Source organism: Herpailurus yagouaroundi, unplaced genomic scaffold, assembly GCF_014898765.1.
Source record: "Herpailurus yagouaroundi ecotype Mexico unplaced genomic scaffold, PumYag 217, whole genome shotgun sequence".
NCBI lineage: Eukaryota > Metazoa > Chordata > Mammalia > Carnivora > Felidae > Herpailurus > Herpailurus yagouaroundi.
This window is the reverse complement of record NW_024412448.1, coordinates 2309548-2327484: the sequence shown is the minus strand read 5'-3', so window position 1 is coordinate 2327484 and position 17937 is coordinate 2309548. Positions and strand designations below refer to the sequence as shown.

General features: G+C 55.5%; 1 long non-coding RNA gene across 3 annotated transcripts; it reads right to left on the bottom strand.

Annotated features, from left to right (window-relative positions):
• Positions 1-327: 327 nt before the first annotated feature.
• Positions 328-3183, bottom strand: LOC121017973 (uncharacterized). 3 transcript variants are annotated; one of them, XR_005784967.1, is made up of 4 exons: positions 3088-3183; positions 2281-2396; positions 1786-1947; positions 328-1204 (listed from the first exon to the last, which is right to left on the bottom strand). It is a non-coding gene; the product is annotated as an uncharacterized LOC121017973 (long non-coding RNA). The 3 variants fall into 3 exon arrangements; XR_005784968.1 differs by having other exon boundaries at positions 2281-2477; positions 3088-3145; XR_005784966.1 differs by having other exon boundaries at positions 2281-3169.
• Positions 3184-17937: the final 14754 nt, after the last annotated feature.

Sequence of the window (17937 nt, the reverse complement as noted above, 5' to 3'; positions counted from 1 at the left end):
CCCCGGGAGCTAGCACCTCCCGCACATGGGTGACCACATGGGTGGCAGGGCCACACCGGGCTGGTCCCCACACTGGGAGGCCCTCTCAGCAGGTGGGTCGCCGATAGGAAAAGCTGCAGGAGGCGGGGCGTCAGTGGCCACGCCCCCCGGGAGGGGGCGGGGCAGATTTACAATGGGGGAGGGGTGGGCAGGCACCAGGCTCCTTCCCCTCTCTTTTACCGGAATACTTCACCCCCATTCGTAGCTAGATCTGAAAGCAATGTGATATTATCATAGAGGTAAATACATAATTACATAGATGGTAGGCTTAAAAAAAAACACACAACACCCAAGCTGATTATTTATCCAACCAACTGGAAAACACATGAGCGAAACCATGCTGTTCTGACAGGTGAACATAGTCATAATTGCTCTTTAAACACGTACTTAAGTGTCGATCTGTTGTGTAAATACATTTTTAAAAGAGCACCTCTTTGAGGGGGAGTGCGGTGGGCAGGGGGCTTGGAGCATGAAAACATCTCGGCGCGGGTGGTAGCACACACATTCCGGAACTTTCTCCTCCTATCAGAGCAGGTGTTTTTAGGGACCTGGGAGGTATCTTGCAGAGGTCCATCTTGCATTCGCATTTTCCAAAGACCCGGTGCTGGTCCGCTTAAGCGGGCTGGGCGGCTTTACCGCCAGAGAGTTCTTTTTCCCCCCATTCCGGAGGCTAGAACCTGAGCTGCAGGCGTGGGCAGTGGTGGTTCCTTCGAGGCCTCTGTCCCGGCCTCACCGATGGCCACCTTCTCCCCGTGTCCTCACTGGGTCTTCTCCCTGTGTGTGTGTCCACATCTCTGCTTTCTGTAAGGACTGTAGTCGTCCGGGATTAGGGCGACCCTAGTGACCTCGTGTAACCTTAATCATCTCCTCAAAGACCCTCTCTCCACATCCTGAGGTGCTGGGGTCACGGCTATCTGAATGGGGGGGGGGGTACGTGGTCCACACCAGACTCCGTCCGAGCACGCTGATGCTTCCCCGGGGACGAGGGGCTTCCTGAGGACCTGTGTCAGTCACCTGTCCGAGGACTCTCCTGTAAGAGCACGAGGTTCCGGCCGCCGGCTTTATTTAAGGATAAATACACCAGAGGGTGGTCTTAAAATAATAATAAATACATGCCTCAATGCAGAGAAAACATTCCAGAAAGTTCCACACTTAAAGGACGGTCCTGATAAGAGAGGGCAACACGTGGTTTCCAGGGTCAACCTTAGATGCCCCACGAGGTGGCCGGGAGCGTAGGGGGTGAGGGCAGCCTCACCGCGGGGCCCCGCCAGCAGGCGGAGGGTGCCCACCGCCCCTGCCTGCTCCCCCCCCCCCCGTTGGGCAACGCTTCTGCGGGCTCATTAGTAGCCATGCTCAGCTTTTAGGGGCTGTTCTCGGGGCTCTGGGAGCAGCGGCCATGGCCGCTCTTCCCCTGGGGGGACGCAGGCAGGAGGCCAGGGTCTGTCTGACATGTGTCAGGTCGAATCACCAGCTCTCCCGAGAACATCTTCCTCTCTGTTACCCTCGCCTCTGGCCATCCAGTGCCAGCGGTGGACGGAGAGACAGGAGGCTCCCTGATGATGCCAGGCAGGCAGCCCCCAACAGCATGGCCCCCCCGCCTCTCCAAGGGCCGGCGGGACAGTCACCACCAGCGGCATGGCCCCTGGGGCCCTCACCCCCCCACACCCGAGAACAGAGTGGGGCTAAGAGTGAGGGTCCCCAGAGTGGCAATGGCCCGGCCCGGCTGGGAGGGGTGAGGACCCTCACCTTCCTGACTAGCCCGTCGCTTCCAGGGAGCAGAGAGGAAATGAAGAACGCATTTCCCAGGGGACGGGCTCGCCTCTGTCTCCAACGCAGCCCCATTTTGTGTGCTATGACCATGTCTGCGTCCTATGTCGTCATCACCACGCCACTCCGGCATTTCAAGCTCTGCGCCAAGACAGAGAACGGAAATGCACATCCTAGCCCCCCGTACGCCCCTCTACCCATTCTGGAATGCTCTCTGCTATTGTACGAGCTGGTGTTCCGGAAGCTTCCTCAGCAGGCCACGCACAGCGACGCACCATCCCTGGCCCTGGCCCAGGGGGCCCTGCCTGCACTGCCCCCTGACAGCTGCCAAGAACGGCAGGCAGGCAGGCCTTCCTTCTCAACAACGGTCACTCTGCCCCCTGTCCCCTCCATCCCTCCATGTCCCCACCCCACCCTGGGAGGTTGTGGAAGGAGCGGGTAGTGAGGGGAGGGGGCAACAGAAGGGAAGCCTACATGGTGTGACGGCTCCCAGTCATTCAGCGTGGCTGCTCGCTCGCAGGCAGAGGAAGGAGGGGCGCCAGCCAGGAGCATCCAGAATGCTCTTAGATTCTTCCCACCCTGCTGACCGCCTGGAAGCATCCAGAGAGATGGCTGGACTGAACCCCCACCCGGGCCGGCAGCACGGAGGCGAGGAAGCTAACACCAAGAGCCTTGCAGGAAGGAAGCAGTTAAAAAGCAGGGGAGGAGGAGGAAGCGCTTTTGGAAGGAGAGAGAAGGAAGGCGTCCTCTCGGCCATATTGGGCCCCAGAGAACAGCACAGGAGTGTACAAAGGCCGGGCCCTGGCTTGCCTCCCCACTCACAGCCCTCTCCTCTCCCCGCACCTTCCATCACCCACCTGCCTCCCTGGTGACCGTGGGGCACGCTGCCCGGCACTGCCACTCCGGGTGCCTCTGCCCCCAGTTTTTTCCTTCCTTTCTCCAAATAACCCTGCTTTGTTCTAAAGTGGAGGTAAGGTCCCCAGGGACCACGCCCAGACCAGGAGGGACATGACAGGAGAGGCTTGGTTGAAGCAGAGCCTCTGACCCTCCCCTTGGGATCCCCCCAAGACCACACACACACACACACACACACACGCCCCACGCGCACTGCGCGGGCTCTGAGCAAAGCCTGGAGACAGCGCTGACACCCGGTGCCCAGATGCTGCCCCCTGGGCACCCAGAAGGGATTCGCCCTGCAAAACGGCCCTCAACAGCCCCACCCCCGCCTCGCTGATCCTCCCTGTGGTCACTGAGCAAAATCTAACACCCCAAAGGCACCACCTCTCCTTTCCCTGCTGTCGTGCAGGGCGATTGGCGGGGCAGGTGTGGTTGTGGAGCCCAGGGCGCGGGGAGGGAAGGAACATCACGGAGCCCGCTCTGGGCATTTCTGCAGGGAAGCCCAGCCCCCAGATCAGACCTGCCCGGAAACACCGCTGCTCCGCCTCCGCCTCCCCGCCCCGCCCCCCTGCGCCCCGGCACCCGGTCCCCGGGACCCCGGCTTGCTCTGACCGCAGGATCCTTCCCCAGCCTGGCCCCTGCCCCAGAAGGGAGGCCGCGGTGCTCCCGGGCAGGGGTGGGGGGCTCGCCGGGGTGAGCATTCCCGCACCCTGCGACGGAGGGGGGAGTCGGCAGGAGGGCTCATTATACTCTCTCCTCGGAAAGCTGAGAGCCTATCACTGCTGTCTTGGTAGGATTTGTTTTTAATCCTGGATATTACAAGAACATGAATTAAGCTCTGATGAATGCAATATTAATTAATTACATGAAGATCCACGTGGGGCCCTGGAGAGGGGGAGCGGAGGGCAGAGGCTGTGCGTGCAGACGGTGGGGAGGAGGGGCTGTGGTGGGGAGGAGGGGGCGCGGCTCGACCGGGGGCGTGGCTCTGTAAGATTCAAGGCGTGGCTCGCTCGGGGGCGTGGCTCGCTCGGGGGCGTGGCTCGCTCGGGGGCGTGGCTCTGTAAGATTCAAGCCCCGGACACCCGCGCAGACGAGGGAAGTTGGGGACCCTTACTGCACCTGCGTGCAGGGAGGAGGGGGAGGAGGGCCCTGGTGCCGGCCGCCATCTCCTCTTTCGGCAGGTACGGATTTGAAACCTTTGAAATCCGTTTTGGCACGTTCCTAAACAGCGGCTTGTCAGCCCTGAGCCCTGCGAGGGGCCGAGGGTCTGACGGGGCTGGCGTGCCTCCTGGGTTTCTTCTGTCCAGAACACGGAGCATAAGCATTGCGAGAAGAGTCATCATCGGCTAGAGGCAGACTGTCCCCCAAAACCCTTCCACGCCTCCCCTCCCCACTTGATCCCAGGGGTGGCGGCCACTGCCACAGAAACCTGGCAAAACAAAACCATCCTTCTGAGGACGAATGTAGGACTAAACTTGAAAATAACAGCAGGTGGCCTGCATTTCAAGGACTAAACTTGAAAATATCAGCGGCCACTTCCCAGATGGCTTTCTGATACAGTCAGGGCCCCTTGGTGCGGCCAGCTTGACATGGGACAAGCACCTCCACCTTCGGGAGGGGGAGGGGGGCTTGTCCCCGGGAGCTGAGCAGGCCTCGGGCAGGATCTGGGTCTCCAGGCTGGGGTCACCAGGCTGGGCAGGGCAGTAAGAGACAGAAACAGGGCACGCTGCTTCCCGGGGACGTTCCCTCCTCTGTAGGGATGCGTTCACGTCCTGTTTCTCCTTGATACGAACGTTGGCAGAATTCTAGAGCCTAACGTGATGGTGAGCGACAAGGTCTCCCGTTTGTTTATTTAGACTGAATGTTTGCGTCCCTCTAAAATTCATTTGTTAAGTCCTAGTGCCCATGGAGGTGAGGGCTACCTGGGAGAGGTCCCGCGTGAATGAGATTCGCACCTGTGTCAAGGAGGCCCCAGGGAGCTTGCTCGTCCCTTCCACCGGCAAAGCCCGTCTGTAGGCCCCCCACTAGGGGCCTAGAGTCTGCCCACGTCTTCATCTGGGACTTCCCAGCCTCCAGAACCACGAGGAACGAATGTCTGCTGTTTAAGAGCCACGCGGTCTATGGTGGGTTTTGTTAAAGCCACCTGAACAGGCTCAGACAAGACTCCGCCACATCCAGCCAAGGCTCACAAGTTTTCCAGCACCGTCCGTGAGATGTCAGACGTTTCACGGGTGTTCTGGAGCCATTGCCTTTGCTTCGTCTGGGCCGGGGACCCAGAGAGATTCAAGACGGGCTCGGAGCTGGAGGAGACCTTGTGGCTCTGTCCAAAGACCAGGGGAGAATTTTTCTGCCCGTGTGTGCCGCCCGTTTCCTGTGGCGCCCGGGGTCCATTCCCACCGCTTGGCATCATGGGAGCCGGATGCACAAATCCTACATCCCCTCTCCCCATATCAAACCCGTGTGGGCTCGGAGTCCCCCAGGGTGGCTGTATGGTTGTTAAACCTCAGTCTGTCAGAGGTGCTTCCGGACGACGATGCTACGAGGTGGTCGGTGAATCCTCTCCCCAAAAAATCAGCGTTCAGCGGGCCACAGTTGTCAACGGTCCACCTTCTGGGGGCAGCAGGAGTCGACCGAAGGCGGACAGGACGCTGCAGGGCTCTTGTTCAGGTGAGAACAGCTCGGCTGGCCGTCTGCTCGCCTGGGTGCCCCCATCCTCCCAAAGCGAGGTCCGCAAGGACAGCTGTGGGGTGACGCGATTGGGGAGAAGGAGGAACCCACAGTTTTGTAAGCTCCAGGCCGCGCTCCGAGCTGAGGCAGGCAGCCTGTGAGCCATCCATGCAGGTGTAGACGGAGGGCCCGGAGGACAGACACCGGGAGTTCATCACGCTTACCGGACATGGTGTCTGAACCGCCGGGTGCCCGTTCCTGGAGCACGTTTGTTTAACAAGTATTTGCGTGGGCGGAATACCTTGTTCTCCGCCTGGACTCATCAGCATCGGGAGCGACCAGCCCTCCCCTCCTTCTTCAGGCTTCTTTCGTGGCCGCCGCTGTCCGCCAAAAAGAGCCCGAGGCTTGTGGTGGCCAACGTACCTGAGGTCAACTCACAAGGAGAGGACCTACCGAGGAGCCAGTGCGGTGAATTTCAAATGGCCGTGTCAAGGGGTGCCGGGGCGGTTCAGTCGGTTAAGCGTCCGACTCTTGATTTCAGCTCAGGTCACCATCTCACGGTTCATGGGATCGAGCCCCACGGCGGGCTCCGCACGGACGGTGTGGAGCCTGCCTGGGGTTCTCTCTTTCTCTCTCTCTGCCCCTCCCACGCTCGTGCTCTCTCGCTCTCTCTCAAAATAAATAAACATTTAAAAAAATATTTTTTGAGAGCGAGGGAGACAGAGTGTGAGTGGTGGAGGGCAGAGAGAGAGAGAGAGAGAGGGAGACAGAATCCAAAGCAGGCTCCAGGCTCTAGGCTGTCAGCCCAGAGCCCGACGCGGGGCTCGAACCCACGGACCGCGAGATCATGACCTGAGCCGAAGTCGGACGCTCAACTGACTGAGCCACCCAGGCGCCCCCAGCCTTGCGATATTTGGATGTCAGAGCTAGACAGTGGCGTGAACAGCTTCCGAGAGGAAAAGAGACCCCTTGCACAGGACACAAATGCCACAGCAGTGGGGGACTGGAAGACAAAAGAGCCATGCCTTTAGTGTTTCCAGAGCAGTGACTTTTCAAGGAGGCCCGGCACCCAGGCCAAGTGTGAAGGTGGACCAATGACACTGTCAGGTGAAGCCTCGGGACATGTACCTGTCAGGTGTTTTCGGGCAGCCCCTGGGAGACACCTGACCTGGGAAGCAGGCGTCACAGTACGGAGGGCGGTAAGGAAAGAGAATTTGCACCCTGATGGGTGAGAGGGGTGTGGCAACCTCAGGGAACAGCCGGAGCTCAGAGAGGACGTGGGGGTGGGGGGGAAATCCATCAGGTGGGGTGGGAGCGACTCCTCGAAGCACCGGATGTCCTAATCGTGGGGAAGGACAGAATCGAGTGTGGTGTTGCTGTGCTGTCAGAGACTTTGGGAAGACCCCGTGACCGTGACCTAGTAAACCGTGTAGCCAAATAATAACAGCTACTCAAATACATATATTAACTCTAAGAAGAACAAGGGTACAGGGCAGGAAAGGTAACCGTAATAAGAGATTGTGCCTCGGTGGTGGCAATCAGGTGGCTTCTTCTAAGCCCTTACAGCATCATCCCAGTAAGGCAGAGGCGAAGGCATGGTTTTCACCCAATGGGGGCCATCTGAGAAGGAGGGAGAGCAGGTGAAGGGGTGGGGCGGGAGAGAGAGCGCCACGATAAATCTTCATCCTCTGCCACAGGAAGGTGAGGGGAATGCCGAGAAACGTCACACAAGCGCATTGTGGCAGGTGTGCACCGAAGGCAAAACCAGGTGAGGCGTGTTTGAGAAAGGGACCGGAGAGGGGAGATGGGGCCGTGTCTTAGTGCCCTCCGGCTGCTGTAACAAAATGCCAAGGAAGAGGCGCTCGTAAGCGACCGAAGTGAGCGTCTCCCAGTTCCGGACGCTGGAAGTCCAAGATCAAGGTGCCAGCAGGTTCAGAGTCCGGTGACAGCCCGCTGCCTGGTCCATGGATCACGCTCTTACCGTGTCCCCCGACGGCAGGAAGAGCTTCTGATGAAAGGGTACCGGTCCCATCCTGTGGCTTCGTCCTCATGACACAGTCACCGCCCAAAGGCGCCACCACCTTGGAGGGTAGTATTTCCACGCACGGATTTGGGGGGGACGCAAACATTCAGTTCGTTGCAGAGACAAAGGGCACGAAACGGGTGCCTTGTTGCTACTTTCCTTTTAATATTATTTAACATTTAAAACTACACACATGCTTTAGTGTGATGAAAAAATAACTTCAAGGGGCACCTGGGTGGCTCAGTTGGTTAAACGTCCGATTTTGGCTCAGGTCATGATCTCGGGGTTGGTGGGTTCAAGGCCTGTGTCGGGCTCTGTGCTAACAGCTCAGACCCCAGAGTCTGCTTTGGATTCTGTGTCTCCCTCTCTCTCTCTCTGCCCCTTCCCTGCTCGCCCTCTCTCTCTCTCTCTCTCTCTCTCATAAATAAATAAGCAAACACTTTAAAAAATAATAATAATTTTGAAAATATGTAGATTTTAATGTTCTTAAGTTTACAATCAAATACAGAATTGATAACAAATACCTACAAATACTTAAGAGAATATACGAGGAAGGTACAAACACAACCTGTAGAGAAAAATCCAGAAGACTTAGAAGACACACACAAAAAAACAGAAGCAAAGCAGACAAAAGCATTAAAACCAAATGTGTTTGTTATAACAATAAAAGTAAATGATTAAAGCTCCCTTATTAAAAACAAACAAACAAACAAACAAACAAACTTACAAGTATATGCTATTTACCAGAGGCACATCCAAAACAAAAGAGAAATTAAATATTAAGGGGAGATTAAAATTTAAAACGGCAGGCCAAAATGATCAGGGAAAGGCAAACAAACAGAAGGCAGAGGCTGAGAATGTTCTTATTCATCGCCACAGCACCAGGAGCAGAAGATAGCGAAATGCACAGAGTTATATTGATCAAAAGTAGAATCCACAAGGAAACCATAATGTCATTTGTCATGTTGCAGATGAATGTGGAATCAAAACATATCAACGAAACGTGGCCAAGTACAAAGAGACTCGGAATTACAGAGGCTGATGGGGCGCCTGGGTGGCTCAGTCGGTTGAGCGGCCGACTTCGGCTCAGGTCATGATCTCGTGGTTCGTGAGTTCAAGCCCCGTGTCGGGCTCTGTGCTGACAGCTCGGAGCCTGGAGCCTGCTTCCGATTCTGTGTCTCCCTCTCTCTCTCTGCCCCTCCCCACTCGCACCCTGTCTGTCTCTCTCTCAAAAATAAACATAAAAAAATAAAATAAATAAAAAAAGAATTACAGTGGTTGACAATAGCCATCTCTCTTAGGATAACACGGACCAAAAAAAAAAAAAAAAAGAGTATTTTAAGAATACAACTCATAAGGTTAAATAAGTTTCCATCTATGTCTATGAATAAATCAAGAGGTGGATTGTGACGGTCAGCCCCCAAGAGGACCCCTGAGATCCCCGTTCCCACTTGGTGCTGAGGCTACTCCGTGTACACGATGCCGATGCGTCACTTCCACGGTTAGGTTATGAAAGACATCCCAGCTGCTGTTCCGGTCATGTTCTTTCTCTTTTCCTTGGGTCACTCGTTCTTGGGGAGCCAGTTGTAATTGTGAAGGGAGGCCCCCACGGCAAGGAACCCACATGGCTTCTGCCAGCAGCCACAGGAACGAAGCCATCTGAGAAGCAAGTCATGTGGCCCCAGTCCAGCTTTCCCATGACAGCCACCTTGGCCAACATCCTATCACTTCATGAGAGACCCTGAGTGGGACCTTCTCTCTCCCTTCACTGTTCCTGAATTCCTGAGCCACAGAGACTGGAGTGAATAACAGCCTGTTGTTTTAAGCTTCTGTTGGGAATAATCTGTCATGCAGCCGTAGATGACTAACAGATCGACAGAGAGTTGGGGAGAAAAAGAGGTTCTTCATAACATTCCCACTTTGCAAACATCAATGGAAAGGTCACAAAATTGATGTTACGTTGGGTCACAACGTGGGTCTTTTCCAACTGCTTTCTTTCCTACCCACGTACAGGTCACATCTGATAAGGAATGTCGAAACCCGGATAAAAAATGAAAATTATTGCCAGACCCCATGACGGGGCCTTATGGTTGCCTAAAAGTCAAGACCGTAACATCTGGCTCTAATATCTGGTAGCAGTTGTATGGATTTATTCCCTCATTAAGGATATTTATTTTTTAAAAAGATATGTGGCTTGACTTCATATTACCGCTGACATAGCCTAAATATTTTGAATGCATAAAATTCTTTGTTTCCATTCTTGCTACGTTCAGGTTTTCCACCCAACGGACACAAGTGAGACGTGGTTATTTTAACCGTCCTCTGACCGCGTCAAGGCATTAGGCGCTGCATTTGCTAACTGAAGCGAGCAGTACATATTTAAGGGTTATGTCTGAGCCAGACACTAAACTATTCCCCAACAAACAGGAAAGTCTGCTCTGTTCACATGGGATAGATAAAACTAAATCCAGGATACAGCACGTGGCCAAGCTCATAGTAAAATTTAGGAAATACTGTCTGTATGGATTTTGGGCCACTAAATACCTACTGTACCTATGTGGCCTCCATAATAAGAATAAAAGGTTTATTGGGGCGCCTGGGTGGCGCGGTCGGTTAAGCGTCCGACTTCAGCCAGGTCACAATCTCGCGGTCCGTGAGTTCGAGCCCCGAGTCAGGCTCTGGGCTGATGGCTCGGAGCCTGGAGCCTGTTTCCGATTCTGTGTCTCCCTCTCTCTCTGCCCCTCCCCCGTTCATGCTCTGTCTCTCTCTGTCCCAAAAATAAATTTAAAAAAAGTTGAAAAAAAAAAAAGTTGAAAAAAAAAGAATAAAAGGTTTATTATACATGCAACAGTTTTAATTGTTAATCCTTTTAATGTTAATTTGTGTTATTAATTTTCCATCTTATTACACCAAAGTCAGATGTAGTCAGCAATGTTTCTTCTTTGGGGATTTTATTGAGGTTTTCTTTTTTTGTTTCTTTTTTTTATTTTTATGTATTCTTGAGAGAGAGAGAGAGAGAGAGAGAGACATAGCAGGAGCAGGGGAGGGGCAGAGAGAGAGAAGGAGACACAGAGTCTGAAGCAGGCTCCAGGCTCCGAGCTGTCAGCACAGAGCCCGATGTGGGGCCTGAACTCATGAACAGTGAGATCATGAGCTGAGCCAAAGTCGGATGCTTAACCGACTGAGCCACCCGAGTGCCCCTATTGAGGTTTTCTTTGTAGCATAGCTAGAATCAGCTTTTGTAAATGTCCATGGTTGCTTGAAGAGAAAATACACTACCTCCAGGGTATCTTTTTTATGTTTGTTTGTTTGTTTGTTTGTTTGTTTGTTTGTTTTGAGAGAGAGAGAGAGAGTGTGAGCTGGGCAGGACAGAGAGAGGGAGACACAGAATCCGAAGCAGGCTCCAGGCTCCAAGCTGTCAGCGCAGAGCCCGATGCAGGGCTCGAACTCACGGACCACAAGATCATGACGTGAGCCGAAGTCGGACGCCCCCCGGGGATCTTTAACATCCACCCATCAGCTCTGTCTAGAGCTGATATTTAGCATCTCTGCAGCCTTACTGGCTTCTAGTCTGCTTTTCCTCTTATGTGTTGAGAGAGGGGAGCCCTCTAGATCCCACGCCACGCTGTTTGCACGGCAGTCCCTTCCAGCAGGGTGGCCCCGTCGATCCGCTTAGCATTTCTGCCCTTGAGCTGGACGTTTTCCGTTATTAATATTACAGCCCTGATACTTTTGTCTTTGGTCAATCTAGTATGTTTTTTCCTTCTTCTGTGTTTAACTTGACTGAGCTGCTTTGTTGAATATGTGTTCCTTACAAATGCCATACAGCCGAGTTTGTTCTCTGATCCAGTTCTAGAGTCATTGCCTTTTAACGGGTGATTTATGCCATTTACGTTAATTGATATAAATGAAATGGGCAGGCCTAACTGTATTATTAAATATCATTAGCTTACCATTTTCAATGTTTTTTTTTTGTTTTCTCTCTCTTACTCTAGGTCTGAATATTATATATATTTATATAATATATGTTTTACGTACATGAAAAATATGCCTGTGCATATTTTATATAATATATAAAATATGTTTGACATACAATAAATCATATATATATATATATATACACACACACACAAAATACATTTTAGTGTCTGTGTCTATTTAATATGTGTCTTGTTTTCTCTGTGATGCAAGACAAAGATACACCATCCACCCAGGCACATAGTAGAAAATCCGTAAGTCATTTAAGGTCCCTCCTCCATCCAAGCGATAGCCAATGCCTGATTCTTCTACGTGTCTCTCAAATCTGGCATCTCCTTTTCAGTCTCTGCCTCATGCCAGATTCTTAATGCTTCTCACCTGAATGGTCACATATCATCCTAACTGGCTGGTCACCCGCCCTCATCCTACATCCACACGGTCTTTGTGCAGCTGATAGAATACACCGTCTGAAAGTGCACTGTCCAATAGGGCAGGAAAGTTTACTTTAAATAAAATTAGGGGCGCCTGGGTGGTGCAGTCGATTAAGCATCCGACTTCAGCCAGGTCATGATCTCGCGGTCCGTGAGTTCGAGCCCCGCGTCAGGCTCTGGGCTGATGGCTCGGAGCCTGGAGCCTGTTTCCGATTCTGTGTCTCCCCCTCTCTCTGCCCCTCCCCCGTTCATGCTCTGTCTCTCTCTGTCCCCCCAAAAATAAATAAACGTTGAAAAAAAATAATTAAATAAAATTAAAAATTCTGGGGCGCCTTGGTGGCTCAGCCGGTTAAGGGTCCGACTTCAGCTCAGGTTATGATCTCGAAGTTCGTGAGTTCGAGTCCCGCGTCGGGCTCTGTGCTGACGGCTCGGAGCCTGGAGCCTGCTTCGGGTTCTGTGTCTCTGTCTCTCTCTGTCTCTCCCCTGCTCCTGCTCTGTCTCTCTGTGTCTCAAAAATAAATAAATACTAAAAAGTTTTTAAATAAAATTAAAAATTCAATTCTTCAGATACACCAGCCACATCTAAAGTTTTTAATAGCCACATGGGTCTCGTGGCTACCCCCTCTGGACAGCCTCCCCCCCACCCCAGAGAACACCCACATGGCTGCAGAAGGTTCGTTGCACAACAGTGTTCTAGATGCAGATCTAACCACATCGGGTCCCTTCAGGAAAGTCTTCAGTAGCTCCGGTGGTTTGCAAAACACAGCTCAGGGGCGCCTGGGTGGCGCAGTCGGTTAAGCGTCCGACTTCAGCCAGGTCACGATCTCGTGGTCCATGAGTTCGAGCCCCGCGTCGGGCTCTGGGCTGATGGCTCAGAGCCTGGAGCCTGTTTCCGATTCTGTGTCTCCCTCTCTCTCTGCCCCTCGCCCGTTCATGCTCTGTCTTTCTCTGTCCCCAAAATAAATAAACGTTGAAAAAACACAGCTCAGATTCCTCACGGTCGCCCTGAAGGCTCTTCTCGACGTGACCCCAGCCCGTATTCCACATTTCCTCTCCAGCTCCACAGAATTATTTGCTTGTCTTTGACCACCGGGCACTGATTCTCCTTCACGCCCCGACGCCACCACTCCGTCAACCAAGTGCTGTCCCTTCCCAGGCTATGTCTCTCTGGTGTCCTTCCGCCCTCCCCACCCGGGGTTCCCGCATCCCCTGTGCTATCTCTGTCCTGAACTATACTTACGGGACGGTCATCTGTCTTCCCCGCCAAGCTACACGCTCCTGAGAAGAGGCCCTGCCTTTTGTGACTTAGATTCCGCACAGAAAGCATACTGCTGGCACGCGGAGGTTCTCAAAACAAACATTCCTTAAATGAACCAACAGGTGATCGCACGAACGGAGACCGAGGCGCCAAAGTGGCGCCCGTGCGCTCAGCGGGCCGTAAGGGGACCGGTTAATAACAGAGCCTGGGACGGGGGCAGATTACACCTTGCGGCCGGTTCGGTCCACACCGGTGATCAAACTAGATGCATCCGGGGCTTTGAAGGCATGCCCAATGGCAGAGAGCAAGATCGATTTCCTTTGGGAGCTGCCGAACGTTAAATTCACCTTTGTAATCCCTGAAAAGTAACGCACACGAAGCCTGCACACTTTGTGGGCTTTGCAGCCGATTGGGGTGTGGTGGGAGCGGGGCGCGTGTGGGGGGACACCAGCCTTTGGAGCAGCAGAGAGAAAGCTGTGTAAGCTGTGTATTTTTTGAGAGAGAGAGAGAGAACAAAGAAGAATTATGAGAAGCCCCCCAAATTACAAGTGTGGGTTACAATAATTGCTCAATTATAGACTCCCAGCTTTATTAGACACACACCCCCTCAGCTTCCGCAGCTTTCTAGGGGCTGCCTTGAGTCGACAAAAGTCCAAAAGCTCTGTGGGAATTGTGGCAGGGAGCTGAGAGCGGGTGGTGTAGCCCGTCCTGAGGGTGCGAGGCTGGGACGCAGAGGTCCAAGCCGGGGCCAGGGCTGTGTCTGTCTCCCGGTGGTGCATTCCCCTGGGGGGGGGGGGGGGGGGGGGACCTCCAAACCCTGGGGTTTGGAGGTAGAACTCGGCTGTTCACATTTGTCTACGAGGGGGAAGCAGCCGTGGCCTGGGGCCAATTGCTTTGGAAGTCCTGACGTATTTCTCAGGGTCCTTGAGGGCCCCGGATTCGGCAGAGAAGACCCTCCCATCAGGCTAACATCCATCATTACTTTCTGAATTTGCAGCGGGAACATCGAAGCTTCCAAGAGACGTCCTCTCCTCTTTGAGAATCCCCACCCACCTCTGCACCCTGGTGGCCTCCCGTTCCATAGCAAATCCCCTCCGTGCACCTGCCTCCCGCCACACCGGCCACCGACACATCTGGGGGACACGGGTATGCGGTCCGTAGCAGCTGGTGACGATGTCGGCTGACACCCGTGGAGCTGTCTTTATCGACCAGCCACCATGCTGTGTGCTTCACAAGAACCGCCTCATTTCATCCCAACAGTGCTAGGAGTTACCAGGTATCGCTTTACCATCATTGGACACACACGGGGGAACTGAGGCGAAGACCTCGGTGAGGTCACCCACCCAAAGTCACCCAGCTGGCAAAGAGAAGAACCGACGTTCAAAGCCAGCTGCCGAGGACTCCGCCCTTGGGTGACCTTTGCGAAGGAACACAGTCCGAGGGCCTGCAAAAAAGAAGGGCGTAGGCAGCACTCAGAGAAATGAGCCTTTAGGAAAAGGAAACGTAGATGAGACACTCCAGAGACCGCGGGCCGAAACTCCCTACCAAGCTCACGCTTGCTTGAGGGCCGAGTCGTACGGGGGCCGCGACGGCAGGAATCCTGGGTTCTTGGCCCGCTTTCTGTGCACAGCGGATGTGCCCTGGGTCTTACTGGGTTTTGCGAGGCTGGGGTTTGCCACGCGGGTTTTGTAACGCCTGCTGGCCGCGCGTTCCCGCGCGTTGCCCTGTAGCGCGGGCCCTGGGGGCGTGCGTGTTAACCCGAGCGCCCACACGTGTGCTCACAAACACACGCTCCCTGCTCGGAGGCCACAGGCAGCCCGGCACAGTGAGAGGTCGTCTTGCTGTGCGGCTCCTCCCAGAGAGGGGGGTGGCCGAGGACAGGGGTCCCCAAAGCGGCACCCAGAGCGCAAGACGCCTCGAGGAGGAACCCACCGGGTGAGGGACGGCGGGGGAAGGGAGCTTCCCGGAGGATCCTTCCACACACCCGCGGGCGGGAACCAGAGCCACCCAAGAGCCAGAACGGGGACCCCGTTTCCTCCTATAGGGTGGCATCCGGCAGGAGGTGGGGGGACGCCGCGCCTGGGGCGCCAAAGGTGAACACCCAAAGATGCTCCTGAGCCCCTGTGATGAGCTGCCCGCCCAGGGTTAATCTGTTTGCCGATCCTGGGACTCGGCAACCCCGCCCGAGGCCACGTCCGCACCCCCACAGCTCGCCCACTGGGAGACGCTGCTGGTCCTACCCACCCCCCCACCCCCAGCCCCCGTCTCTGCTTTCCCAGAACAGCTGTCTGGAGGGCACGCCTTTCCTTCCCTTGGCAGAGGCCCCCTGCTTCCTCAGGAGACCCAGGGATGCACACTTTTCTCGTTGTCGTACTCGAACATGCCCGGAACCACATCCCCCGCCGTGAGACGGGCCTGTCCCAGACCCAGAGGGGCTGGGACACAGACCTCCTTTTTTTCGAAAAATATTTACTTAAAAAATTGTGCTAAAATATACCTAACATAAAAGTTGCCGTTTCAGCCTTTACAGTTTTTTTTAGTGTTTATTTATCTTTGAGTGAGAGAGACAGAGCGTGAGCAGGGGAGGGGCAGAGAGAGAGGGAGACACAGAATCGGAAGCGAGCTCCAGGCTCCGAGCCGTCAGCCCAGAGCCCGACGCGGGGCTCGAACTCACGAACCTGAGATCGTGACCCGAGCCGAAGTCGGACGCTCAACCGACTGAGCCCCCCGGGCGCCCCTCATTTAGCCTTTTAAAAATGTACAGTCGGAGGCATTAAACACGTTCCTCCCGTTGTGCAGCCATCACCACTGGCCATCTTCAGAACTTTCTCTTCCCAGACAAGCTCTGTCCCCATAAACACTGACCCCCGCCCCCTGCCCCAGGCCCTGGTGCCCAAGGACATTCTGAGGGTGAGCCGTCCTGGAGCCGGAACCCCCTAGCCCCCTCCCCTCGTGGGGCTCCTGGCGGGATGCAGAGGCTGGGGCGCCACCCTAGTCCTGAGCGGTGCCCACCCTGGCCCGGCTAGCTGCCCCTAGGATTTCCTGCTCCGTGCTCCTGCTCCGGCCCCTGGACTCAGCCCCGCCTGGCTGGGTCCTCGGCCCCTCCCTCACGGGGTCCCTCCGTGTGGCTGTTTCCTTCAGGGGACTTCTATTTCTTCGTGGGCCGGGCTCCAATAAAGTCACTAATCCGGGAGATGAAGGGGCCGGGGTGGGGGTGGGAGGTTCTCCACGTGCCAGGACTTGCTGGTCAGCCTGATGCTGGTGTCCCCGGCACCCGAGGAGGGGGCGAGGAGAAGGGGAGAGGTGGGAGGAGGGGAGAAGGGAGGAGGGGAGAAGGGAGGAAGGGAGAGGAAGAGGGTAGAAATGAGAGGAGGCAGGAAGGAGAAGGGGGAGGAGGATAGGAGGGGGAGGGAGGAGGGGGAGGGAGGAGGGGGAGGAGGGTGTTGTGGGACCAGCGCAGGAGTTCCTGGCCCTGACACTCTCCAAGTGATTAGTTTTTAAATCAAGCAAGCGGTTCAAGACCCACTCACTCCGGGCAGCTTTAATCACTCATACTCCCTCTTTATTCTCATTATTTACAGCCGTCCTCTCTGCCGGAAGGAAGGAAGGTGCTTTCTCCCTGGGCTCTGGGCACTCAGCTGCAGGCCCTCCGCCACCACCGGGCCCCTGCCCCGGGGGACCGGCCGGCACTCTGCACGGGACCGCGGAGGGCTGCCCGGGGGCGCACTCCTTCCGACCTGGGGTGTCCCCGGAGCCGCCCTGCGGCCCCGCGGGAGAGTGGGGCTCACACAGACCGGAGGGAGGAAGGAGGGTGGTGAGGCCACCTTTGCGGGGCTGCACGGAGGGGCTGGGCTTGGGGGAAGAGTCAGCCCCACCGACCTCTTAGCAGGTGTCGCTGATATTATCAGAGAAAACCCAGACCATCTTATTTTCTGGGAAGGCCGGTGCCCTCGGAGTAGGGGCCGGGCTGGGGTCTGCGGCCAGCCCGGGTCGGCAGAGGGGTCGGCAGCCTTCCCGGAACTCTCCGAGGACGCGCTCTCGGGTTTGGGCTCCTGGCAGCGACGTTTTCATCAGCGACCGACCCGTGTGCCGGTGTCAGGCCGGGACCCCTGACACGGGCGGGTTCCGATCCCCCGGGCCCCTCCTGGCTGGGCCTGGGGGCGGTGCACACATCTGGAAAGCGTTCTAGACGCCAAGGCAGGAAACGCATCTGGTCTGCACAGCGAGTCCCAGTCTCCGCCATCCGGGACGCCCGAGCTGGGCCTGAGCTGGGCCCAACCTAGCCTTCCTCAGGGGGAGAGGAAGGGGAGAGCAGGGGTGAGGGGGAAGGGCAGGGCGGGGGGGGGGGGACGGAAGGCTCCTGCCCCAGTGAGGGACGAGACAGCCTCAGTCGGGCTCCCTGCTGGGTCGGAAAGGGGGTGGCTGGGGACCCCTGCAGGGTGGTACCTGGGAAAACCTCCTAAGCCCTCAGCTGCACACTCTGGGGTCTAGCCCAGATGTCTGCATGGCTCCGTCCTCCCTCTCGCCCCCCAACTTCCTCTCCCCAGCACCCCCAAGCCCCAGGGGCCCCCAAATCCAAGTCAGGCAGGATACAAGACAAAGCACAGGAACATTAGTGCTATGAAACTCCGCCCCACCCCCCACCAGAGTTGGCACCAGGGGGGGGGGACGGTGGGGCTTTTCGTTTCTTTGTGGCGTATTTTCGCTTCTGGCATTTTCCACGTTGTCTTTCCGCGCATAGGCTACCTTTGTAGTCGGAAAGGAATGTTTAAAAATGGCAGGGAGCACATCCATAAATACAGATCAAAAGGAGACCCCTTAGCTGATTTCCACCTGGCTTCTTCCCCAGGTGGAGCCCACCTGCTCTGGGTGGGGGG